This window comes from Somniosus microcephalus, chromosome 4 (assembly GCF_052327205.1).
Source record: "Somniosus microcephalus isolate GS21.2 chromosome 4, FLI_Smic_1.0, whole genome shotgun sequence".
Taxonomy (NCBI): domain Eukaryota; kingdom Metazoa; phylum Chordata; class Chondrichthyes; order Squaliformes; family Somniosidae; genus Somniosus; species Somniosus microcephalus.
Window position 1 is genome coordinate 51,015,380 of NC_140990.1, and position 27,576 is coordinate 51,042,955.

A 27,576-nucleotide genomic window follows, 5' to 3' on the forward strand; every position below is an offset into this window, starting at 1 on the left:
TTTTTTTCTGGTACCGGCCCCACAAATTCCCAGATTTATTGAGCTCAATTTCACAACCTGTCTTTGTGTTTTTGTGGGTTCTCTCTCGCTCCCATTTTCTTGTTTTAGATTCATTTTACAGGGTATTCGAAGGGCAGGATTTGTAGACGGGAAATTTTAACTCGAACATCACATCAAGATCTGACAGAGTCACTCTATTCATCAGGACCTGAATATCATCAAACATAACATGGAAGTAAAAAGCACCATTCACAGCGGGGAGAAACTGTACACGTGTTCTGTGTGTGGACGAGGATTCAGTCGATCCTCTGGCCTGGCGAAACACAAGCGCAGTCACACCGGGGAGAAACCCTGGAAATGTGGGGACTGTGGGAAAGGATTTGATTACCCGTCTGAGCTGGAAACTCATCGACGCAGTCACACCGGCGAGAGACCGTTCACCTGCTCTGTGTGTGGGATTGGATTCACTCAGTCAAGTGACCTGCTGACACACCAGCGAGTTCACACTGGGGAGAGGCCATTCACCTGCTCCGTGTGTGGGAAGGGACTCACTCAGTCATCCCAGCTACTGAGACACCAACTTGTTCACACAAACATGAGACCTTTTAAATGTTCTGACTGTGAGTAAAGCTTTAAAAGCAAAAGGGATCTGCTGACACACCAGCGAATTCATTCTGGGGAGAGGCCGGAAGGAAGGGGAGGTGGGGTGGCTATGTTAATAAAGGAAGGAATCACTGTAATACAGAGAAATGATATTGGGTCAAAAGATCAGGACAATGAAACAGTTTGGGTGGAGGTAAGGAATAATAAGGGGAAAAAAACACTAGTGGGCTTAGTCTATAGGCCTCCGAACTGTGGCAACTCTGTTGGATGGAGCATCAATCAGGAAATAGTTGAGGCTTGTAATAAGGGAACATCTATAATTATGGGGGATTTTAACTATCATATTAATTGGACAAATCAAATTGTGCAGGGCTGCCTTGAGGATGAGTTCATTGGGTGTATTAGGGATGGGTTTCTTGAGCAGTATGTAACTGAACCGACCAGGGGGCAGGCAACCTTAGATCTGGTACTGTGTAACGAGACAGGATTAATTAAAAATGTCCTAGTAAAGGATCCCCTTGGAATGAATGACCATAACATGGTTGAATTCCATATTCAATTAGAGGGTGAGAAGGTTGGATCTTAAACAAGCGTGCTAAGCTTGAATAAAGGAGACTATGAAGGTATGAGAGCGGAATTGAGTAGAGTGGACTGGGAAAATAGATTAAAGGGTAAGACGATACATGATCAGTGGTGTACATTTAAGGAGTTATTTTACAACTTCCAAAAAGTATATATTCCACTGAGAAGAAAAGGGTGTAAAAGAAAATACAGCCATCCGTGGCTAAGTAAAGAAATTAAGGATAGTATTCGACTAAAAACAAGGGCATAAAAGGTAGCCAAATCTAATGGGAGGATAGAGGATTGGAAAAACTTTAAAAGACAGCAAAAAATAACAAAAAGATTGATTAAGAAAGGGAAGATAGATTTTGAAAGTAAATCAGCAAAAAATATAAAAACAGATAGTAAGAGTTTTTATAGTTATATAAAAAGAAAAAGGGTGTGTAGTGGCGCTTCTTAGTTTCCAAACAGGCAGGCCACTGGGCTGTGGGGCTTTTAACATCGAGTAGACGCGTGTCGAAATAAAAGGTTCCCAAACGTAGCTTTGTCTTTTAAACGGTTTACTATAACACTTAACAAACAGAATTACAAAGCAAACACGTATAAACGAACACGGTCAAAAACTGTACTGCTCCAAACCTCACAGCTTCTGCCTCTTTCACCACGTGCAGTTTAAAACTGTAAGATGGCTGCACCCATGTGTGGCTTAGGGACTGTTCCATTGTGGCAAGAATGAAGGGGGTGTCGGACTATACTACTGGAGCAAGAAAATAGGGGGTTTCTTAATACAATAAGTCGTTCAGGTAAATTAACTGTATTATGCCATTTAGCCACTATTTTAAAGTATTTTCTTAAGCTTTTATGGCTCTTACATTCCGGCCCCTAATTGACTAGGCACATGAAGCATATCAATTACTCAAACATTAAGAGTCATAAACTAATGAGTTCAACATATTTACAATACAAGTGTCCACTTTTTTCTTTCGTTCAGGAGCTTTTCACGCTGCTTCTTGTAGCAGGCAGAGCTTTGTGATCGGTCTCTCCAGGGTACTGGTCTTGGTTTGCAAACAGGCACGACGAACGACGCCTCTGGAGTCTGGCATGGTCTTAATTATTTTTCCCATCAACCAAGAATTTCTAGGGGCTGTCCAATTTAGTCCCAAACCCCGGCTTTATCCCCAGAACTCTGCAAACTAGTCCTCTTCAAGTACATGTCCAATTACCGTTTGAAAGTTCCTGTGGAACCTGATTCCAGCATCCTTTCAGATGGTGCGTTCCAGATCTTAACAACCCTCTGTGTGAAAACAATTCTCTTCATTTCCCTCTAGTTCTTTTAGCAACTATTTTAAATCTGTGACCTTTGGTTACCGACCCGCTTGCCAGAGTGAACAGTTTCTCCCTATTTGCTCGATCAAAACCCCCTCATCATTTTGAGCACCTCTATTAGGTCTCCTCTTAACCTTCTCTGCTCTAAGGGGAACAATCCCAGCTTCTCCAATCTCTCCACATAACTGAAGTCCCTCATCCATGGTACCATCCTGGTCAACCTCCTCTGTACCCTCTCCAAGGCCTTGACATCCTTCCTAAAGTGTGGTGCCCAGAACTGTACACAAGACTCCAGCTGAGGCCAAAACCCTGCAGCTGTACAAAACCCTGGTTAGACCACACCTGGAGCACTGTGAGCAGTTCTGGGCACCACACCTTAGGAAGGATATATTGGCCTTGGAGGGAGTGCAGCGTAGGTTTACCAGAATGATACCCGGACTTCAAGGGTTAAGTTACGGGGAGAGATTACACAAATTAGGGTTGTATTCCTTGGAATTTAGAAGGTTAAGGGGTGATCTGATCGAAGTTTTCAGGATATTAAGGGGAACAGATAGGGTAGATAGAGAGAAACTATTTCCGCTGGTTGGGGATTCTAGGACTGGGGGCATAGTCTCAAAATTAGAGCCAGACCTTTCAGGAGTGAAATTAGGAAACATTTCTACACACAAAGGGTGGTAGAAGTTTGGAACTCTCTTCCGCAAACGGCAATTGATGCGAGATCAATTGTTAATTTTAAATCTGAGATTGATAGGTTTCTGTTACCCAAAGGTATTAAGGGATATGGGCCAAAGGCGGGTGTATGGAGTTAGGTCGCAGATCAGCCATGATCTCATTGAATGCCGGAACAGGCTCGAGGGGCTGAATGGCCTCCTCCTGTCCTATGTTCCTAACTAGTGATTTGTAAAAGTTTAGTGTAACTTCCTTGTTTTTGTATTCAATGGCCCTATTTACAAAGCCAAGTATCCCATACGCTTTCTGAACCGCCTCACCAAGTTGCCGTGGCACTTTCAAAGATTTGTGAATATGGACCCCCAGGTCCCTCTGCTCTTGCACCCCCTCAAAATAGTCCCATTTAGATTATACGGCCTCTCCCTGTTGTTCCTCCCACAGTGCATCACTTCACACTTATCCTCATTTAATTTCATCTGCCTTGTGTCTGCTCATTTCACAGTCTGTCTCTGTCCTCCTGAAGTCTGCTACTACTAAGCTCACTGTTTACTACGTTGCCAAGTTTTGTATCATCTGTAATCTTCAAACTTGTACATCTATACCCAAGTCCAGGTCATTTATATATAACAAAAAAAGAAATGGTCCTAATCCCGACCCCTGGGGGAACCCACTGCATACTTCCCTCCAGTCAGAAAAACATCCCTCAGCACTGCTCACTGTCTCCTCTCCCTTAGCCAATTATACCCAAATTACCATCAGCCCTTTAATTCCCTCTGCTTCTATTTTCCGAGTAAGTCTCTTGTGTGGTACTTTATCAAATGCCTTTTGAAAGTCTATATTAACAACATCTGCTGCACTACCTTCATCAACCCTCTGTTACTTCATCAAAGAACTCAATCAGGTTAGTCCCATATCCAAGGAGGATTGAAAGATTGTGGTCGGAGGCTCTGCTATCTCCACCCTAGCTTCCCTCAGCAATCTAGGATGCATCACATCTGGACCGGGTGACTTGTTAACTTTCAGTGATGGCAACCTATTTAGCACCTCCTTTCTATCCATTAATATCCTATCCAATTTCTCTACTCCCCCCTCCACTATTACGACATTAACTTCATCCTCTACTTTTGTGAAGACAGATGCTCAGTACCCTTTCAGTACCTCAGTGATGTAAGCTACAGGCGGACCAAGTGATATCCAAGGTCGACGCTGAGCTATAGTACAGGTGACAGACTTCGATCGGAGGTTCAAAATGGTCTTTATTCACAGGCCTGGGGAGAACCTTCCGAGACCGCTCTCAGATCCGACTCCACCGAAAGTTTAGTGAGTTACATTCTTATACATAACCTTATCAGTCACATCCTGCCCTAGGGGCAGGTACAAATCTATCAATCATAGTCTTTAGTATTCCATTATATCCATTGCTTCTACCGCGTGACATTTTTACCCTTCTCCCCATATCCCGCAGTTAATCATGTTTTTTACTTGTTTGACTTATTCCAACTCCTCTATCACCGTGGCCTTCTTCTTATCTATTCTTGTATCCTGGAGCCACAGTCGTCCATTGTATCTGCCAGATGGTCCGGCTCAGTAACATGTTTTCACAAGATAACAGTTCGTGTTCAATCGGCCTACTGGTCCGAACTATCTGCAAAGCACAGATTCTGACCTTGCAACCTGCTCATGTTACTTCTGCAAGGCAAGCATATTTGTAATTAGTTCCTCCAGACTTTGATGTAAGCCATTTTGTCTTTTAGACAACCATGTTGTAGCTTCACAAACAAGCGAAGGCCGCCTTGTTACTCAATTCTTATGTATGTTATCTTGTATACGTGCTACCTTGCCTGGCTGAACAGGCATCTTCCCCAATCTTCCCACGAGCCTCTCAGTCAATTAATCATGTTTTTAGAGCTTAGCTGGATAAATACAATAAGTACAGACCTATATACCGTTTAACTCAGGGTATGAATTAATTCGCTACCTCCACCCTGTACATTGGTGCTACATTATACATATTCTAACGTAAACTAAAGTATGATATTAATTTGGTTAGTGCTGTCCCCCCTTATGGCCCATTGGTCACCTTGACCCAATGTGGCCAATATGCTACAGTTTAAGATTGTTTGCTATGAGTTCCCGTCGCCCTGGTGGTACCAGCCCAGGGTGTCTAGTGCTCATACTTCCACAATCCTAAACACAGTTTTCATAATAACTCTTCTCATGCCCTACCCCTTGTTTGTTAGTGGTTAGCAACAGTCTTTCTTTCTCTCCTTCCTTCTTTATTTGTTTGGTTACGGCTTGTGCTCGGTTTTGGTTCTTTCGCCACCGGCAATATCCACAAAGTAATAACAAAAGGATCATTAATACGGCGCCTTGCACAACTACCAACACGTGTGATATGATCCTTATCTAGGGGAGTATATTGACATTTAGCCCCCAGTTCCAGATCTTATTGTACCAAGGAGTTTCTGCTAATGTTGTACTAATGTCTTTTTGTTGTTTCTTTAAGTCTTCTTCTATTTTATGATAATACTTTAAAATTTCCTTCATTTCCTGCTGTAATTTCTTCCAAGCTTTCTCTTCCTCTAACTTAGGAATTGCCTTGGGCTCCGGTATGACATAAGTTTCAACCTCTTTATTAAGTCCCATATTATGAAGTGACCAGGTTTTCTCTTCCTGTGGTCTTGGTGGGTGTATATATTGGTGTCCTATCTGTGTAGATATCTTTGGATCAAAACAAAAGTTTGGTTGGGGAATGGGACAAGTCAGATCTTGATGTTCATTTTTCTGTTCAGTTGTGGTGACACAAAATGTCCCGTTGTTCCTCAGTGCCACCCTTGTCCAGTGTATCCCCTTGGGTGTACCTCAAGGGTGCAATTGGTGTTTTTTGTGAATCCGCACTCGGATGTGTCTCCCTCGGTGGGGGTGTGTGTGCACGCCCATGTCCTTCCCTTATGGTGGCACCCGTCCATTACCACCCCCCTTAAGGTCCCATTCTTCTGTTTATTATCTTCATCCCCTTCCCAAAGTGCCTTGGTAGGGACATCATGATATTTAACCCAGCTCTCCCTTTGTACCTCTCCTATATTAATCACATCGTATAGGGGCTGTCCCTCTCCTGGGAGTTGTAGGATGGCCAGTACAAAGCCAATCTCCTTAGTCCATGGGGTCAGACAATTGCCTGCCCGGTATACTTGTCCCATTTTACGCCCCTTACATAGGCTTTTATTTGTGTCAATCCAAGGTTCCAGATCCTCATTAGTAATCCAATCAGGGATCTGTCCATTATCTATTTGCCTCATGTTATGCTGAGCATTTGACAATAGCCATGAGCCATACATGGCACATACTAATTCCTTATGGGTTTGGCGAGATGCATTGTTAAGTCGATCAATAATTGTATTGATTGTTTCTGCATGGGGGGCTACTATCTCTTCCACCCCCAACAATTGTATTATCGTTTGTTTCCCTGCCAGTGCCATTTGCTGGCTATTTCCAGTGGCTTGTTTTAGTAACTTCTCTATCTTTGCTTGTAGTTCTTCTTCTCCTTCGTTTACTCCTTCTGTGTCCAGGCTATTAACTGTTGCTAACCCGGCCACCTACCCTGCTCCGGCCATTTCCAATACTCCCCGTTTCTTACACCTCTAAGATAGATTTTCCCTGTGGACCCTCTAATTGTTTTACCCACAGGGAGTCCCATAATTGTTTTATATGATTGTTACACATCGCGGGCATCTCAAAAGTACTCATATTAACAGCAAGCTCACTAACTCTGTGTTACACTGAGAGGCACCTCATCTTGTGTTTGTCTTGTTATTAAACCCCCTCGTGCTCCTTTTCCCATTGACGGGCACGTTAGTGGGTTGTGGTAATTTTATGCTCGTCGCTTTTCCTTTGTAACCTTATCTCCTCTGTTCTTCCCCTGATTTCCATCTGTAGTATTTGTCCTTCACAGAATCACAGAATCACAGAAACCCCACAGTGCAGATAGAGGCCATTTCGGCCCATCGAGCCTGCACCAACACATATCCCACCCAATCCCCGTAACCCCTACACCAACACCAACACATATCCCACCCTATTCCTGTAACCCCACGTATTTAATCCCCCTAACACTAAGGGTCAATTTATCATAGCCAATCAACCTAACCCGCACATCTTTGGACTCTCTCTTTGTGTTCCGCATTAAAACATCACATCATTCCCCTGTGTCTTTTACCTATTTGGGGCCAATTCAGTGTATTCGAACTCTGCCCCAGATATGGGATCCCGATATAATTTGGTGGAATCTCAACCGCTTTGTCGAATCCGAACCCTAGATCTACAAATTTTCCTTTTCCTAATTGAAACTTTGGGGTTATTTGAACATTGTCTTTAGTACATAGACACTCTATTTTAATCCCTTCGCCCTCTCTGGCCCGGATAAACAAAGTCCCATTAGCCGTACTCTCGTGTTCACAATAATCACAGGACACAGTCATATCGCATCCGTCTCCTGGAGCCACTCCCCATTCTAATGATGGCGTATCGTTTGTTGGCATCTTGATTCCATTCTGGACGATGATAACATTTGAAGTCTGGTCGATACCAATGAGCATCAGTAGTCCCACTACAGACTCAGGGCGTATACTTAACCACAAATTCCCGAGTTGCTCACGCCTCCCACTAGACTCAGCACTTATACTTAGCCATAGAATCCCGATGAGAGCGCCAACGATGCTCCACGTCATCTTTCTACGAGTTTATTGTTCCTGTAAAGATAGATAAAGGGGCCAGTCGTCACCAGCCGATTAGAATTATTCTATTCTTATCCGTTCTATCAGTTCAAGATGTTGTACATCTTGTTCGTTTCTTGGCCTGTGGCTCTGTTTCCAGATATACTTGAAGATGCAAATCACGGTGTATAATATTAACATCATACACAGCCCTATCACTGATATATGTAGAAACTCCCCTTCCCATTCTTTATACCTTCGAGCATACTCCTCACTCTCCTCAAAAGGCACCATCTCTGGCTTACTCATTGTCTTTGTTATATATCTTTAACTGAGTCCAGTGCTTCCGCCTTCCTTTACCCGTTCCGGACTCATCTATACAAGCGCATGTGTCACTGTTCATCAATACCTCGTATGGTCCTGACCATCTGGGTGCTAGCCCTGGTTTGGCTGGTATTATTTTTGCCATCACCTTGCTACCTATTGCTGGGACCTCCTTCTGGTCATCCCGTGTATCCTGTTCTAGATCCCGTATAACCTGTTGGTCTTTGGCCTCATGTCTGAGAGCGTGTAATTGCGTACACAATTGTTTAATAAATCTCCTAGTTCTATCCTTCAGGGGCCCGACATCCTCACCCCCGGTAGTGACTCCTTCCGGCAGTGTCATTGCTCGTCTGGTCATTAGTTCGAAAGGTGTCGGCCCCGTAGTTCTATTCGGAGTCGCTCTAAGTCTCATCAGTATACTCGGGAGTAACTCCGCCCATCCCTTCCCTGTGTCTTCTATTGCTTTAGCTCAGGATAATTTCAAAGTCCAGTTCATCCTTTCCACCATCCCTGAACTCTGAGGGTGGTATGGTATGTGGAACCTTTGTCTGATACCTAATAATGTGCTTGTTTCCTTTATAACCTTCCCTGTAAAGTGTGTTCCCTGGTCTGAATCAATCTGCAGCGGGACCCCCATCGTGGTATTCCCTCCTCTGCCATTATTCGTGCTACTGTTGTTGCCGTACAATCTCTAGTGGCGAATGCTTCAACCCATCTAGTAAATTGATCTATTATTACCAAACAGTACATTCTTCCCTTTGATTTTGGTAGAGGTCCAGTAAAGTCTATCTGCAACTTCTCCCATGGGCCTCTTGGTCTCGGCTGATGTCCCACTTTACCTTGACAGGTTTCCCTATGTTATACTGTGCACATATGGGGCAGTGTCTACAGAATCTGTCCACTGCTTGTTTCATTCCGGGCCACCACCAGCATCGCTGGAGGTTGTTCAACATATTGGATATACCTGTGTGTTGTCTACCATGGTACATTTTCATTAATTCTTGTTGTATACAGCTTGGTGTACATATTTGCTGCTCTTCCCTCCATATTCCCCCCGCCCTTTCTCTTGCACCCCTTCATTCCCATAGCTGCTTCTCCTCCTGGGAGACTTCCTTATGTAATTTGGATATGTCTATATCCTCTGGTAATGCAGTTATAGCGGCTATGTCTATCTGCATTTCTGGTTGTATTTTGATCTTGTTTACCGCTGCAATCTGTTGCTCTACCACCTTTCTGGCTGCACGATACGCGGCTCTATTTCCCTTTTCTGTGGGGGAATTCCCTCGCTGATGGGCTTTTACCTTTATTACTGCTGTTTCAGTGGGTAACCCTGAGGTGGCTACCTATCTCTTTACTAAGTCCTCATGCTGTATGGGTTTGCCCCTCGAGGCGATGTACCCCCTTCTACTCCAGGCTGCCATATAATCATGTACTATGCCAAAAGCATAGCGGCTCTCGGTATAGATATTCACCCGTTTTCCTTCTGCCAATTTTAATGCCTCTGTCAATGCCGTTAACTCGGCAACTTGTGCTGAACTATCCCCTGGTAATCTTCCTTCCCTCTGGACGGTGCCGTCTCCCATCACCACGGCCCAACCTGTGCTGAACTACCCCCAGGTAATCTTCCTTCCCTCTGGACGGTGCCGTCTCCCGTCACCACGGCCCAACCTGTGCTGAACTACCCCCGGGTAATCTTCCTTCCCTCTGGACGGTGCCGTCTCCCATCACCACAGCCCAACCTGTGCTGAACTACCCCCAGGTAATCTTCCTTCCCTCTGGACGGTGCCGTCTCCTGTCACCACGGCCCAACCTGTGCTGAACTACCCCCGGGTAATCTTCCTTCCCTCTGGACGGTGCCGTCTCCCGTCACCACAGCCCAACCTGTTCGTGGTGTTCCGTTAATATATTTACGGGACCCGTCCACATATAGCTCTAGGTCTGCCTCTGTCAAAGGTAATTCCCTGATCCTGTCTACATACTCTAATTCCTCTTCACTGATGTGGAGATGCCGGAGTTGGACTGGGGTGGACAAATGTAAGAAGTCACACAACACCAGGTTATAGTCCAACAGCTTTATTTGAAATCACAAGCTTTCGGAGCGCTGCTCCTTCTTCAGGTGAAGTGGAGAGATGCATATAGACACAGCATATATAGTCAGAGAGTACTGCCAGATAATTACAGGTAATCCTTCTAACTGCCCTTTATAACACCTCGGCAGAGAGATAATCACAGCAATCAAAGATGTGAATGGTGTTCAAACAGGTCAGTCAGGAAAACATTACATCAAAGAATAATGAGGTGGGGTCACAAGGGGTCAAATGTTGCAGATGCTGGGGTCTGTATGAAAAACAAAAAACAGACAAAAAACAATTAAAAAAAAAAAATTTTTTTGCTGGAAATCACAGCACGTCCAGCCGCATCTGTGTAGAGAGAACAAGCCAATGACGACTCGAGTCTGGATGACCCTACGTCAGGTGGGGTTACATGTAGTGTGACATGAACCCAAGATCGCGGTTGAGGCCATCCTCATGAGTGCGGAAACGATTTTGCGTTGTCGTGTGTCTCGAAGGCCGCCTTGGAGAATGCTTACCCGAAGATCGGAGGCTGAATGTCCTTGACTGCTGAAGTGTTCCCCGACTGGGAGGGAACACTCCTGCCTGGCGATTGTTGTGCGGTGTCCGTTCATCCGTTGTCGCAGTGTCTGCATGGTCTCGCCGATGTACCATGCTCCGGGGCATCCTTTCCTGCAATGTATGAGGTAGACAACGTTGGCCGAGTCACATGAGGATGTACCATGTACCTGGTGGGTGGTGTCCTCACGTGTGATGATGGTATCTGTGTTGATGATCTGGCATGTCTTGCAGAGGTTTCCGTGGCAGGGTTGTGTGGTGTCGTGGTCGCTGTTGTCCTGAAAGCTGGGTAATTTGCTGCGAACGATGGTCTGTTTGAGGTTAGGTGGCTGTTTGAAGGCGAGTAGTGGAGGCGTGGGGATGGCCTTAGCGAGGTGTTCGTCATCATCGATGACATGTTGAAGGCTGCGAAGAACATGGTGTAGTTTCTCCGCTCCGGGGAAGTACTGGACGATGAAGGGTACTCTGTTGGTTGTGCCCCGTGTTTGTCTTCTGAGGAGGTCTATGCGATTTTTCGCTGTGGCTCGTCGGAACTGTCGATCGACGACTCGAGCTTCATATCCCGTTCTTACGAGGGCGTCTTTCAGCGTCTGTAGGTGTCCATCACGTTCCTCCTCATCTGAGCAGATCCTGTGTATTCGCAGGGCTTGTCCATAGGGGATGGCTTCTTTAACGTGGTTAGGGTGGAAGCTGGAGAAGTGGAGCATCGTGAGGTTGTCCGTGGGCTTGCGGTAGAGTGAAGTGCTGAGGTGTCCGTCTTTGATGGAGATTCGTGTGTCCAAGAATGAAACCGATTCTGAGGAGTAGTCCATGGTGAGTTTGATGGAACTTGTTGATGTTATCGTGTAGTCTTTTCAGTGATTCTTTGCCGTGGGTCCATAGGAAGAAAATGCCATCGATGTATCTGGTGTATAGCGTTGGTTGGAGGTCCTGTGCAGCGAAGAAGTCTTGCTCAAACTTGTGCATGAAGATGTTGGCGTATTTTTATTGTTTTTTGTCTGTTTTTTGTTTTTCATACAGACCCCAGCATCTGCAACATTTGACCCCTTGTGACCCCACCTCATTGTTCTTTGATGTAATGTTTTCCTGACTGACCTGTTTGGACACCATTCACACCTTTGATTGCTGTGATTATCTCTCTGCCGAGGTGTGATAAAGGGCAGTTAGAAGGATTACCTGTAATCATCTGGCAGTACTCTCTGACTATATATGCTGTGTCTATATGCATCTCTCCACTTCACCTGATGAAGGAGCAGCACTCCGAAAGCTTGTGATTTCAAATAAAGCTGTTGGACTATAACCTCGTGTTGTGTGACTTCTGACATTTGTCTTCTTCACTGGTGCAACAGTGTTCCTCTCCTTCCATTCCCATCATAGGTGCGGGGTTCTGGCTCATGTCTCTAACTATCTGTATAAATTTATCTTTGGGCAACAGGACAGCCTCCCAAGCAGCCTTCCGGCCGTTTGAGATGGTTTTTAATCATCCGGTATTTAACAATTCCACTAAGGTGTGTTGTGTATGTAACACTATCTCCCCCGTCATTACTACAGGTTCACTCACTTTGACTGACCACCGTGCACAATCAATCGCGGCGACGCATCTTGGCATGCCGGCTACTATTGGGGATCTCAGTGTTGAATAGTAGGCTATGGGTCTCATGTAATTCCCATGCTTTTGTGCTACTACTGCACTATAATGTCCCCCATGATTGTGACAGGAGATATGATATGGCCTCCCCATATCGGGTAATCCCAAGGCTGGTGCGGCAGTCAGTGCTTGTTTTAATTTAGTGAAGGCTTCCGCCTGTAACTCTGTCCATTCAATGGGTTCCTCTGCAGCTTTTCCCCCTTTGGTCAATTCATACAAAGGTGCAGCTAGTTGTGAGAATCCTTCAATAAAATTTCTGCTGTAACTGAATAGTCCCAGGACTTGTCGCACTCCCCTTACAGTTACAGGTTTGGGCATATCGTTTATGGCACATTCCGATCCTCTGGCATGGCTCTCTTGCCCATGCTGATATTATGGGTTACCTCTGATTTCCCTACTTGAGCTTTGGTGGGGTTTACTTTAAATCCTGCATCCCGGAGTGCTTTCAGAATTTTGGACAAGGCTTTTACATGCCCTTGAGTGTTCTTGGAGGCTATCAGTAGATCATCGACATACTGCAACACTGTACTGCCATCCTCCTCTAATTCTACTTCCTCCAGGGCCTTGGCCATGTGTCAGTGGAATATAGCTGGACTATTATGGAACCCTTGAGGGACCCTCGTCCAAGTATATTGTTTCCCATCTAGTGTGAAAGCAAATTTCTCTTGCGATTCGTTGCCCAATGGTATGGACCAGTATCCATTTGCAATATCTAGGACTGTAAAGATTTTGTGTTCGGGTTTTAGCCCATTAAAAATTGTAGCAGGGCTTGCTACTATCGGGTATTCCTTTGGGGTCACCTGATTTAGTGCTGTATAATCTATTGTCAGTCGATATGATGCATCTGATTTCCTTACTGGCCATACCGGGGAATTAGTTTCGGATACAGTTTCTCGTAAGATTCCCTGTTTGGTTAATTCCAACACTGTGTCCCGCACTGCTGCTTTGTCTTCCTCCTTTAAAGGATATTGTTTATGTGGGCGATGCATTGGTCCCGGTATTTTTACCGGGGCGGGTTTGGACTAATCCACAACCTTGGATTGCCCATAGTCCCTTCTTATCCCATTCTGGGTCTATAATCTTAATTGCTCCTACCCGATCTGTTTTGTTTCCCGGGGCTGTTTGTTTGTTTGACTTATGATCCAGTGGCCAGATCACTTTATTCGCTTTAGGGTTGATTAAAGCTCCTACTTCCCGCAGTAAGTCTATCCCTAGGATTGTTCCTTCAGTATTCTCGCATACCCACAAATGTGTAGGTATTATTATGCATCCAATTTCTAATAAAATCGTTTTGCTCTTATAAGCCTTAAGTCTTCTTCCACCTATTCCTGCCACATTAATCAAAAGTTTAGTTCGGGGCAAGGGCAAATCTGTCAGTGAGATTGAGGCTCCTGTGTCTATCAACATTTTGCACTGCTGGCCCCCTACCAATGCGTTAACAAACATCCTTGGATCCTCCTCACCATTCTCCCCGAGGGCCGCTATCTTTCACTTAATATTCACCTTCTTCATCATGTCTCTCCTTTGCCTCGTAGTGCACACATCGCCTTCTTCCCCGTCCTCTGAATCAGACACATATCGCCTCTCGTCTCGGGTATTTTTCCAGTTACTATATTCCCTAAGCTCCCTTTCTTCCCTATCCCTTTGTCGCTGTCTCTCCCTATCTCTGTCTCTCTCCCTTTCCTCCTGTTCCTCTTTTTCTTCCCTCATCCATCTTTTAAAATCCTCCCTTCCCCCATTTCCTCCGAGCTGTCCTCTTTGGGGACCCCCCTTTGGTTTGGCCCCTGACCTTCCCTTCCTCCCCCTTTCTTCCAACAGTCTGATTTCTTATGTCCTGGCTTGTTACAATTATAACAAGTTGGTTTTGGGTCCGATGCTGGTCTGACATCTCTTCCCTGCTTCTGTTTGCATTCTTTAGCGAAATGTCCCTCTTCCCCGCAAGCATAACAGCTTGCTATCCCCACTGCTTCCTCTTGTTCCCCCAACTCCTCTGCGGCAGCTATCTTAGCCTTTTGCATGTTATCCACTTCGGTCGCCCACCTAATTAAATCCTCATAGTTGTTCATTGTAACAACTCCTAATCGTATGGCTGCCTGATGTGCGGGACCGAGTCCGGCTTTACATGACTGCAGGAAACATTGGTTCTCTCTAGTGGGGTTTAGGATGCCAGAACATCCCACAGACCTTTCCCATTTCCGTTTACTATAGTCTACGGCAGATTCCCCCTTATCCCGAGTTATATTGGTTAAAGCTGCCCAATTTACCTGGGCCTGTCCCATAACCTCCTCTACTGCTCACTTGAAGGCCTCGTAGTTTTGGTCTGACTGTTGCGGGGCAGGATTATACGCTAGGCACCAAGTTCCGTCCCTGAAATTCACAGGCAATTGGTCCCAACGGTCATCCAAAATTTTTGCTCGCACCAACTGGTTTATATCTTTATTGTGTAAATTATGACTGATCCTCAATTCCCTCATCTTTTGCCAAAATGGTTAGTTATTCCCTCGATGTTGCAGCTGGGGTAATTTATCCACCAGCATTTGTCTCTCTAAGGGTTTGAAGGGCTGGTAGGTGGTTCGAATCATCTGGGGTCCTGCCGGAACTGCGGGGACCGCTGGGATTTCCGGGTTTCCTCCTGCCGCGGGGACTATGGCGGTACCGGGGATCTCTGGGTGTCCTGGGATTACTTCAGTATTTACCGCGGCCGTTTTTACCGCACGGTACACCGGATTATAGGGTGGTGGGAGATTATTTTCTTCTGGCCAGGGCGGTGGCTCCGGCCAGTCCCTCTCCTTACTGTCTCCTGCTGTTTCCTTTTCTAACCCACCCCCATCTATATTACCTTCTTCTGGTAGTTTTGGGTATACGGGCGTACTGCTGGAGCCGGCCGCCGCCACCGGGTGTCCCTTCCCTCTTAGTTTGGGAGTTGTTACTTCTTTCTCATCCCTTTCCCCCTCTCCCTTCTGTTTCAACTCCTTACATAGTTTCTGGTAACAAGCTAAGATTACCATTCCCCCTTTTCCCTCTTTATCTTTGGTTTGTCCCCTCCACCAAGCCCTTTGTCTTTCCGCGCTGTCTTCGGGATCCCACCCTTTTTCATGAACTCGATAAGTTTCTGATTTTTATCCGCTACAGATTTATTGCTGTATGGCAATTATAAACCATAACATTTCATCCTTCCAGCCGCTTACAAATCACAGTTCTGTTATCAGTTGGTCCTGTGGCTTTCTGTGACTGCGGCCTCATCTTAATCTATTGCTTTACAACCGTCCTTTGTCTCTAGCCAGGTGGTTTGTTCGTTAACATGCTTTCTTAAGATAACGGTCCTTGTTCAATCTCTGCAAAGCACAGATTCTGACCTTGTCTCATGTTACTTCTGCAAAGCAAGCACATTATAATTAGTCCCACCAGACTTTGATGTAATGGAACCCTGTTGTGGGTTTACAAACAAACGAAATCTTATGTATGTTATCTTGTATATGTGCTGCCTCGCCTGGCCGAACAGACATCCTCCCCAATCTTCCCACGGGCCTCTCAGTCAATTAATCCTGTTCTTAGAGCTTAGCTGGATAAATACAATAAGTACAGACCTATATACCGTTTTAACTCAGGGTATGAATTAATTTGCTACTTCCACCCTGTACATTGGTGCTACATTATATATATTCTAACATAAACTAAAGTATAATATTAATTTGGTTACAGCATACACAGCGAGTGGCTAGGATCTGGAATGCACTGCCTGGAAGGGTGGTGGAGGCAGATTCAATCACGGCTTTCAAAAGGGAGTTGGATAAGTATCTGAAGTAAAGAAATTTGCAGGGTTATGGGGAAAGGGCGGGGAGTGGGACTAGCTGAAGTGGTCTTGCAGAGATCTGGCATGGGCTCGATGGGCCGAATGGCCTCCTTCTGTGCTGTAACCATTCTCTGATTCTAAGCTTATATTGTGGTTAATAACAGACAAACCCTGTTCTTTCCCCTGATCTGATTACAGATTCCAACCAGTCGATTCAGTGAATGGAATGTCTTATCAGTGTTGCCATGGTGACCTGTCTGCAGGGAAATGCCTGTTTGAGTTTCTAACTCAGACTAAACTTCTCTTTCCCACAATACACATTATATCAGACATTTGATGTCAATGTATTTTAACCACGTTAGTTTAATATCTCTAAAATCTACAGGGAGATCAGATACACAAATCTTTAAAAGTTGGAGGACAAGTTTATAAAGTGGTTTAAAAATGTTACCCAAGGTTTTTTATAAATGGGGCGTAGAAAACAAACTCATCGGTTCGGCTGCAGTTAGAATAAGTTTTGGGCATCTTACACGAGGAAGGATGTCGGGGCCACAGAGAGGCTGCAGAATAAATTCACTGAGGTTATACCACGGGTGAGAGGCTTTAGTTATCAGAGAATCATAGAATGATACAGCACAAAAGGCGGCCATTTGGCCCATCGTGCTTGTGCCAGCTCTTTGGGAGAGCTATCCAATTAATCCCACTCCCTTGCTCTTTCCCCATATCCCGGTAAATGTTTTCCCTTCAAATATTTATCCAATTCCATTTTGAAAGTTACTCTTGAATCTGCTTCCTCCACCCTTTCAGGCAGTGCATTTCAGATCATAATAACTCGCTGGGTAAAGAAATGTTTCCTCATGATGACCTGTCTGCAGTGAAGCGCCTGTTTGAGTTTCTAACTGAGGTGAACTTCTCTTTCCCAGGAGGAGAGACGAGAGAAACTGGGGCACTTCTCATTAGAACAAAGCAGGGTGAGAGGAGATGTGAGTGAGGTGTTTAAACTTGATCAACGACACCGACCCAAATATCAGAGACACTCCCTGTCCTTCAGGACCTGTGTCCAGGGGAGAAGCTGATGGGTTTATCAGATCATCTTTGGGTTAAATGTTGTGCTCGTGGAGCTGAGCCCCTAGTGTCAGCATCAAACACTCTCCAGTCGGGTACAGCATGGGTTAGATACAGAGTAAACCCATCAGCCGCTCCCCGACACAGATACCGAGGGACAGGGAGTCATAGAGTCATAGAGTCATAGGCCTAGAAATTCAGTTAAGGCCCGCCAGCAGGCTATCGCCCAAAAGTTAGCGCTGCGCGCGGAGCCAGGTGCGCCCATCAGATATTCGGCTTTTGCGCCCCAAGTCGGAACCGGGCGCTATTCCAGGGTGTGCCCGCCCCCGCTTGGGGCGCTGAAACTGAATTTCTGCGCTGTAGGCCCCGCTGCACCACCCGCTGCAGAGCGGCAGGCTGCGGTACTGCAGGCCTCCTCCTTCTCTTAAGGGGGAGGTGCCTGCAACAGCGAGATCGCCGCTGGATTGTGCCGGCAAATGAGCCCGGCACCACGGAGAAGTGCCGGGCTCGCGGAAAGCAGCCGGCAATGCCGTGGGGGGGTGGAGGAGGCCGGGGAAGGAGGTGCGGGCAGGCGGCCGCCGAAAAAGCGGCCGGCCGCACCTCCACCTTAAAGTGTCCCAGTTGCGCAGCAGTACGGCCCCGTTTTTCAATCGCTGTTTGCGGCTGCTGCAGAAGAGGCGGCCGCAACTAAATATGGGGTTTGGGCCGGAAGCGGGGCGGAACCGGGGCACTGCGCACACCGATGACGTCATCGGTGTCGGCGCAGCGCTACCGGCTACCGCCGCCATTACCGCAGCGCTGAATATCAGCGCACCCTCTTACACTGGTGCAGAAACCCTATTTGGGCAGTAACTGGGCGCAAAGCCCACTGAATTTCTAGGCCATAGAGTTATACAGCACAGAAAGAGGCCCTTCGGCCCATCGTGTCTGCACCGTCCATCCATCCCTGTCTAATCTAATCCCATTTTCCAGCATTTGGTCCATAGCCTTGTATGCAATTGCATTTCAAGTGCTCATCCAAATGCTTCTTGAATGTTGTGAGGGTTCCTGCCTCTACCACCCTTTCAGGCAGTGAGTTCCAAATTCCAACCACCCTCTGGGTGAAAAGTCCTCCTCAAATCCCCTCTAAACCTCCTGCCCCTTACCTTGAATCTATGCCCCCTTGTTATTGACCCCCCTACTAAGGGGAAAAGTTCCTCTTTATCTACCCTATCTATGCCCCTCATCATTTTGTACACCTCAATCAGGTCCCCCCTCAGCCTTCTTTGCTACAAGGAAAACAACCCCAGCCTGTTTAGTCTTTCTTCATAGCTGAGGCGCTCCATCCCAGGTAACATCCTGGTGAATCTTCTCTGCACCCTCTCCAAAGCAATCACATCCTTCCTATAGTGAGGCGACCAGAACTGCACACAGTACTCCAGCTGTGGCCTCACCAGCGTTTTGTACAGCTCCATCATAACCTCCCTGCCCTTATATTCTATGCCTCGACTAATGAAGGCAAGTATCCCACATGCCTTTTTAACCACCTTATCTACCTGTTCCGCTGCCTTCAGAGATCTATGTACATGTACACCAAGGTCCCTCTGACCCTCTGTGCTTCCTAGGACCCTACCACTCATTGTGTATTCCCTTGCCTTATTTGTCCGTCCAAAATGCATCACCTCGCACTTTTCAGGGTTAAATTCCATTTGCCACTTTTCCGCCCATCTGACCAACCCGTTTATATCGTCCTGAGGCTTTCCTCCTCGCAATTTACCACCCCACCAATTTTCGTGTCATCTGCGAACTTACTGCTCATACCTTTTACATTCTCATCCAAATCATTTATGTAGATCACAAACAGCAAGGGACCCAGCACCGATCCCTGAGGTACCCCACAGGACACAGGCTTCCAGTCACAAAAGCAACCTTCGACCATCACCCTCTGCCTCCTGCCACTCAGCCAGTTTAGGATCCAACGTGCCAAGGCACCCTGGATCCCATGGGCTCTTACCTTCTTGACCAGTCTCCTATGCGGGACTTTGTCAAAAGCCTTACTGAAGTCCATGTATACCACATCCACAGCATTTCCCTCATTCACACACCTAGTCACCCCCTCGAAAAATTCAATCAGATTGGTCAGACATGATTTACCCTTGACAAAGCCATGCTGACTATCCCCGATTAATCCTTGCCTCTCCAAGTGGAGACTAATTTTGTCCCTCAGAATTTTTTCCAATAATTTCCCTACCACAGATGTTAGGCTCACTGGCCTGTAATTCCCTGGTTTATCCCTGCTACCCTTCTTGAATAATGGTACTATGTTAGCTGTTCTCCAGTCCCCTGGTACATCCACTGTGGCCAGAGAGGTTCTGAAAATTTGTGTCAGAGCCCCTGCAATCTCCTCTTTTGCCTCACACAGCAGCCTGGGATACATCTCGTCCGGGCCTGGGGATTTATCCACTTTTTGGCCTGCTAAAACCACTAGTACCTCCTCCCTCTCGATGCTAATATGTTCAAGTATATCACAGTCCCCTTGCCCGATTTCTATGTCTACATCGTCTTCCTCCATAGTGAACACAGATGCAAAAAATTCATTTAAAACCCCGCCTACATCATCTGGCTCTACACACAGATTGCCACTTTGGTCCCTAATGGGCCCTACCATTTCCCTGGTTATCCTCTTGCCCTTAATATACTTATAAAACATCTTAGGATTTTCCTTTATTTTGCTCGCCAGTGTTATTTCATGGCCCCTCCTCGCTCTCCTAATTTCTTTTTTAAGTATGCCCCTGCACTTTTTATACTCCTCTAGGGCTTCCTCCGTCTTTAGTCTTTTGTAACTGCCAAAAGCCCCCCTTTTTTTCCTAATGCATTTTTGTATATCCCCTGTCATCCAAGGTTCCCTTTGCTTGTTGGTCCCACCCTTGACCTTTACGGGAACATGTTGGCGTTGTACTCTCTCTATTTCCCTTCTGAAAGTGTCCGGGACAATTACATTTCTCACTCAATAAGAGATAAATTGATCCTGTACCTCTCCCCATTAATCCTGGGCTCCACACGGGGCGAATCCTGCTTCTGTTTCCCTTCCTGTAACAGCACTGAGCTAAACCCAGCCCATAATGAGCAGGGCTCAGGGAGGCTGGTTGCTAGGCACTGCAGTGATGTCATAAAGCAGGGCCATTCAGCCCAGCTGGTCGTCTCCTTGTCCCTTTAAAGGTGGAGAGCCGGGACACCCTGTCTCCAAACACATCCCACCTGTTCATACTGAGAATCCCCGGGGAAGGCCCAAGGCCCAGAGTGTGGAACACAACCAAGGGGGAAAGAGGAGGAGAGAAGGGGAGGTAAATCAAGGAGTCGGGACTGAGGGACACCAAGCTTCAGTTTTAGAGCCTGTAGACTTCAGGAGGGGAAGAGTGAGTTCAGTAGTTTTAGGATCCAGGGAGAGAACAAGGAGCAGATGGGGAGACTGGTGTGGATTCCAGCACAGTGAGGATGTAGGGGGAGGGAGATTATGTCGGGCCGTGTATTAGGGGTGTAGGAGGGACAAGTGAGGAAAGGTCAGAGGAGCAATTACTGCAGCAGTGCCCATAAATAGTGAGAGAGAGAGAAGGTGGGGGTTCAAGTGGACCAGGGACAGCCTGTTAAACTCTCTGTTTGCTGTGACCAGTTTTCCTTCGGTTAAAAATGGCCTCCTGTAGCCCAGTGACACAAACAGCCCATTAAACTCCACCAATGGCCTTTGGTCTGGTGAGGTCTCCCTTTGTGAAACATCGGCTGTTGTTAAAGCTTTTCATTCTGACACACTCACACTGAGAAATGAGCTGCAGAACTGCCGACACCGTCAGCTTTAAGGAGACGTTTCCCTTTGGAGATCGGATTGTCCATTGAGTTTGATTAAACTGATGTTAAAGTAACAAGGCTGCTTTGCCCCGTGACAATAACAGATTATCAGAATATTTCCCATAGGTTAAAATCCAATGTTACAGGGGCTCACTGCCCTGGAGGGTTGAAGTGGACCCTGTGATATAATAGAATTTTCTGTCCTGTCAGACTTGGACATCTTGTAGATCCATCTTTTAACAAGTTGTGGAATCTCAGTTCTCAGATGGATTCTACTTAGTTTGTAACAAGTCCTCAATCAGCTCGTCTTATTGTCAAGACATCAAGGACTCGACACACTGCGTGTGGGAAACAAAGCTAATTTATTTGACATTGATACAGATTAAACTCCAGCCCAGTTATAGGGGTTACTAACATCAACTGAAACAAACTCCAACTGTCAGAATGAACGTGGCTCAGTCCTGGATGTGATTAACAGCAGCAATAACAGCAGAATCCAACCCCTGCAGTCACTTGTGAACTCGCTGGTGTGTCCGCAGGTTGGATGACTGAGTGAATCCCTTCCCACACATGGAGCAGGTGAATGGTCTCTCTCCAGTGTGAGTGCGTTTGTGTGTCAACAGATCCTTTTTGCTTTTAAAGCTCTTCTCACAATCAGAACATTTAAAAGGTCTCTTATTTGTGTGAACAAGCTAGTGTGCCAACAAGTTGGATGAATAAGAAAATCCTATCCCACACACAGAGCAGGTGAACGGCCTCTCCCCAGTGTGAACTCGCTGGTGTGTCAGCAGATACTTTGCACATTTAAAGCTCTTCTCACAGTCAGAACATTTAAAAGGTGTCTTATCAGAGTGAACAAGCTGGTGTGCCAACTGGTTGGCTGAATGAGCAAATCCTTTCTCACACACGAAGCAGACAAATCGCCTCTCCCCAGTGTGAATTCGCTGGTGTGTCAGCAAGGTGGATGAACCATTGAATCCCTTCCCACACATGGAGCAGGTGAACGGCCTCTCCCCGGTGTGACTGCGTCGATGTTTTTCCAGCTCAGATGGGTAATTAAATCCCTGCCCACAGGTGGTGCGGGTGTCCTTGTGTCTCTCCAGGTTGGACGATCAGTTGAAGCCTCGTCCACACACACAACATGTGTACGGTTTCTCCCCGCTGTAAACAGTGCGAAGTTTTTTCAGGCTTTGTAACTGGTTAAAGCTCTTGCCACAGTCAGTGCACTGAAACACTCTCACTCGGGTGTGTGTGTCTCGGTGCTGTTCCAATCACACTGATGTTTGAAATCTTTTCCCACAGACAGAACAGACAAACATTTCTCCTTCCACATTCAGAGGCCGATGATATTCAGGTCCTGATGAATCAAGTGACTGTCAGATCTTGATGTGATGTTTGGTTTGAGTTTCCCGTCTGTAAACCCACCCCTTCTAATACCCTGTAAAAGGAGTTTACAAAAGACATCACTGTAAATACAAGATAGAAATTCAGAACAGAAAATTCTAGTTTCTATGGGACATTCTTTCCTCTCTTGTTCCCCCAAAGCTGTAAATCCCGGTCCCACACACTCTCCCTCCTCCCTGTGCTGAAATCCAAACCAATCGCACCATCTCCAACATTTTTCCTTTCAATCGACTTTTCTTCCTCCCACTGAAGGTGTTGACTCTGATGGGTTCAGTTCTAAACTCATGAGGGACTGGAAGCCAGCACCCTGTGGGGCCCGGACTCTGTCATAAAATAATGGCTTCAGAAGAGAAATTGAAGAAACTATTTAAAAGGTGTGGTGGTGAAATGTTGGGCGGGTGCTCAGCATCTCACACATTGTGTAAGATTAACATTCCACATGTGTGAACCTTTCATTCCGTCCCTGATTTGGGATTCTCTTGAGCTGGCACTTCTTGTCCCATTATACTGAGTTGGTGCAACAGGAGAGCCAGGGATCAGGGGGGTATTCGACAGGAAGCACACAGCATGGACATTACACTGCAGGTGGGATATGTGAGTGTGTTACAGTGAGGGCTTCGGGCACTTTATTAAACACACACACAGCAGAAGCACATTAATCTGATGGGAGACCTCTGACACACGAGCAGCCAGCGGTGTAGAGCCTCCTGAGAGTCCGGCCCCTTTACAGCCAGTATTTACAGGAGCTGGGACACGGAAAGAGTCTCAATAAAATCACTGATATATTTGTTCACACAAACCAACCCCCAAAAAATGCTGAATGATTTCTCCTTCATTTACAAACACTCCCTGACAAGTCAACATTTTTCCTTCATTCAAACACCATTTAACCTTCCTTCACAGACTCATCACTATTTCCCCATGCTTTACAGATGCTCCCTGACCAGTATCATTGAAGGGTCAATAACTAGGGCACAGACTTAAGATGTTGGCAAAAGAACCAGAGACGACATGAGGGAAAGGTTTTTCATGCAACGAGTGGTTATGATTTGGAATGCACTGCCTGATAGGGTGGTAGATACAGATTCAATAGTAGCCTTCAAAATAGAATTGGACAAATACGTGAAAGAGGAAAAAATTGCAGAGATATGGGGAAAGAGCGGGGGAGTGGGACTAACTGGATTGCTCTTCGAAAGAGCCAGCGCAGACTCGATGGGCTGAATAGCCTCCTTCTGTGCTGTAATATTCTGTGATTCTATTTCTGCTTCATTTACTGACAGTCCCTGACCAGTCCCCATTTCTCCTCCATTTATAGACGCTCCCTGACCAGTCCCCATTTCTCCTTCATTTACAGATGCTCCCTGACCAGTCACCATTTCTCCTCCATTTACAGACGCTCCCTGACCAGTCACGATTTCTCCCCCATTTACAGATGCTCCCTGACCAGTCTCCATTTCTCCTCCATTTACAGATGCTCCCTGACCAGTCACCATTTCTCCTCCATTTACAGACGCTCCCCGACCACTCACCATTTCTCCTCCATTTACAGACGCTCCCTGACCAGTCTCCATTTCTCCTCCATTTACAGACGCTCCCTGACCAGTCACCATTTCTCCTCCATTTACAGACGCTCCCTGAGCAGTCACCATTCCTCTTCCATTTACAGATGCTCCCTGACCAGTCTCCATTTCTCCTCCATTTACAGACGCTCCCTGACCAGTCTCCATTATCCTCCATTTACAGACGCTCCCTGACCAGTCTCCATTTCTCCGCCATTTCTGCCACCTCCAACGTGATCCGACCACCAAACACATCTTCCCCTCACCTCCCCTTTCAGCATTCCGAAGGGACCGCTCCCTCGGCGACACCCTGGTCCACTCCTCAATCACCCCCAACAGCCTTTCTCCTTCACCTGGCACCTACCCGTGCAAGCGCAGGAGATGCAACACATGCCCTTTTACCTCCTCCCTTCCCACTGTCCAGGGCCCCAAACACCCCTTCCAGGTGAAACAGCGATTTACTTGTACTTCTTGCAATTTAATATACTGTGGCCTAGAAATTCAGTAGGCTTTGCGCCCACTTTTCGCCCAAAGAGGGTTTCTGCGCCAGTGTAAGAGGGTGCGCTGATATTCAGCGCTGCGGTAATGGCGGCGGTAGCCGGTAGCATTGCGCCAACACCGATGATGTCATCGGTGTGCGCAGTGCCCCGGTTCCGCCCCGCTTCCGGCCCAAACCCCATATTTAGTTGCGGCCGCCTCTTCTGCAGCGGCCACAAACAGCGTTTGAAAAACGGGGCCGTACTGCTGCGCTACTGGGGTGCTTTAAGGTGGAGGTGCGGTCGGCCGCTTTTTCGGTGGCCGCCTGCCCGCACCTCCCTCCCCGGTCTCCTCCACCACCACCCCCGCGGCATTGGTGGCTGATTCCCGCGAGTCTGGCACTTCTCCGTGGTGCCGGCCTCATTTGCCGGCAGAATCCAGCGGCGATCTCACGGCTGCAGGCAGCTCCTCCTTAAGAGAAGGAGACCTGCAGTACCCCAGCCTGCCGCACCGCATCGGGTGGCGCAGCGGCAGCTGGAGCGCTGAAATTCACTTTCAGCGCCCCAAGCGGAGGCGGGCACACCCTGGAACAGCGCCCGGTTCCGACTTGGGGCGCTAAAAGTGAATATCTGGCGGGCGCAACTGGCTCCGCGCGCAGCGCTAACTTTTGGGCGTTAGCCTGCTGGCGGGCCTTAACTGAATTCCTAGGCCTGTATTCGCTGCTCACGATGCGGTCTCCTCTACATGGGGGAGACCAAACGCAGATTGGGCGACCGCTTTGCGGAACACCTCCGTTCAGTCCGTAAGGGTGACCCTGAGCTTCCGGTCGCCTCTCACTTTAATTCACCGCCCCACTCCCACTCTGATCTCTCTGTCCTCGGCCTATTGCATTGTTCCAATGAAGCTCAACGTAAGCTCGAGGAACAGCACCTCATCTTTTGATTGGGCACTTTGCAGCCTGCCGGACTCAACATCGAGTTCAACAATTTCAGATAATTATCCCTGCCCCCATTTTTCATGCAGTATGATTTTTGCCATTCCCATTTGCAACATTTTATCTTTCCTGTCTCTTACAATAGTACAGGATGTTCTTTCAATTCCTTCCTCCCCTCCTACCCACCCCCACCCCCCTGTCTCTGCACCTGCTTATTATCTATTACACCTCCAGCTTTTTCCAGTTCTGATGAAGGGTCCCAGACCTGAAACGTTAACTCTGTTTCTCTCTCCACGGATGCTGCCTGGCCTGCTGAGTATTTCCAACATTTTCTGTTGTTATTCCCTCTGACCTGCTGCAGCCTCTCAGCTTCCGTCTCGCCACCCGCGCATGCTCAGCTCACACTGCTCCACAATCAGCCTCTCCCGCGCATGCTCAGCTCACACTGCCCAACAATCAGCCTCTCCCGCGCATGCTCAGCTCACACTGCTCCACAATCAGCCTCTCCCGCGCATGCTCCGCTCGCACCGCCCAACAATCAGCCTCTCCCGCGCATGCTCAGCTCACACTGCCCAACAATCAGCCTCTCCCGCGCATGCTCAGCTCACACTGCCCAACAATCAGCCTCTCCCGCGCATGCTCAGCTCACACTGCCCAACAATCAGCCTCTCCCGCTCATGCTCAGCTCACACTGCTCCACAATCAGCCTCTCCCGCGCATGCTCAGCTCACACTGCCCAACAATCAGCCTCTCCCACGCATGCTCAGCTCACACTGCCCAACAATCAGCCTCTCCCGCGCATGCTCAGCTCACACTGCCCAACAATCAGCCTCTCCCGCGCATGCTCAGCTCACACTGCTCCACAACCAGCCTCTCCCGCGCATGCACAGCTCACACTGCCCAACAATCAGCCTCTCCCGCGCATGCTCAGCTCACACTGCTCCACAATCAGCCTCTCCCGCGCATGCTCAGCTCACACTGCCCAACAATCAGCCTCTCCCGCGCATGCTCAGCTCACACTGCCCAACAATCAGCCTCTCCCACGCATGCTCAGCTCACTCTGCTCCACAATCAGCCTCTCCCGCGCATGCTCAGCTCACTCTGCCCAACAATCAGCCTCTCCTGCGCATGCTCAGCTCACACTGCCCAACAATCAGCCTCTCCCACGCATGCTCAGCTCACACTGCTCCACAATCAGCCTCTCCCACGCATGCTCAGCTCACACTGCCCAACAATCAGCCTCTCCCGCGCATGCTCAGCTCACACTGCCCAACAATCAGCCTCTCCCACGCATGCTCAGCTCACACTGCCCAACAATCAGCCTCTCCCGCGCATGCTCAGCTCACACTGCCCAACAATCAGCCTCTCCCGCGCATGCTCAGCTCACACTGCTCCACAATCAGCCTCTCCCGCGCATGCTCAGCTCACACTGCCCATCAGCCTCTCCCGCGCATGCTCAGCTCACACTGCCCAACAATCAGCCTCTCCCGCACATGCTCAGCTCACACTGCTCCACAACCAGCCTCTCCCGCGCATGCTCAGCTCACACTGCCCAACAATCAGCCTCTCCCACGCATGCTCAGCTCACTCTGCTCCACAATCAGCCTCTCCCGCGCATGCTCAGCTCACTCTGCCCAACAATCAGCCTCTCCCGCGCATGCTCAGCTCACACTGCCCAACAATCAGCCTCTCCTGCGCATGCTCAGCTCACACTGCCCAACAATCAGCCTCTCCCACGCATGCTCAGCTCACACTGCTCCACAATCAGCCTCTCCTGCGCATGCTCAGCTCACACTGCCCAACAATCAGCCTCTCCCGCGCATGCTCAGCTCACACTACTGAATCATCCCTTTGTCATTTAATCTGGTATCATTCTACTAAATCTTTTTTGCACTTTTGCCAGCACCTCTATATCCATTAATAATATAGAGAGCAGTACTGTTCACAGTAGTCCAAGTGTGGTCTAACAGGGGTTCTGTACAAGTTTAACATAACTGCTGTGCTTTTTGTTACATTGTTATAGTATCACATCGTTAAATGGAACTACTT

At 47.5% G+C, this 27,576-nt stretch overlaps 1 pseudogene; it reads left to right on the top strand.

The window, feature by feature from the left end:
* The first annotated feature begins 229 nt into the window (after positions 1-229).
* Positions 230-27,576, top strand: part of LOC147118854 (uncharacterized) — a 305,497-nt pseudogene continuing 278,150 nt past the window's right edge.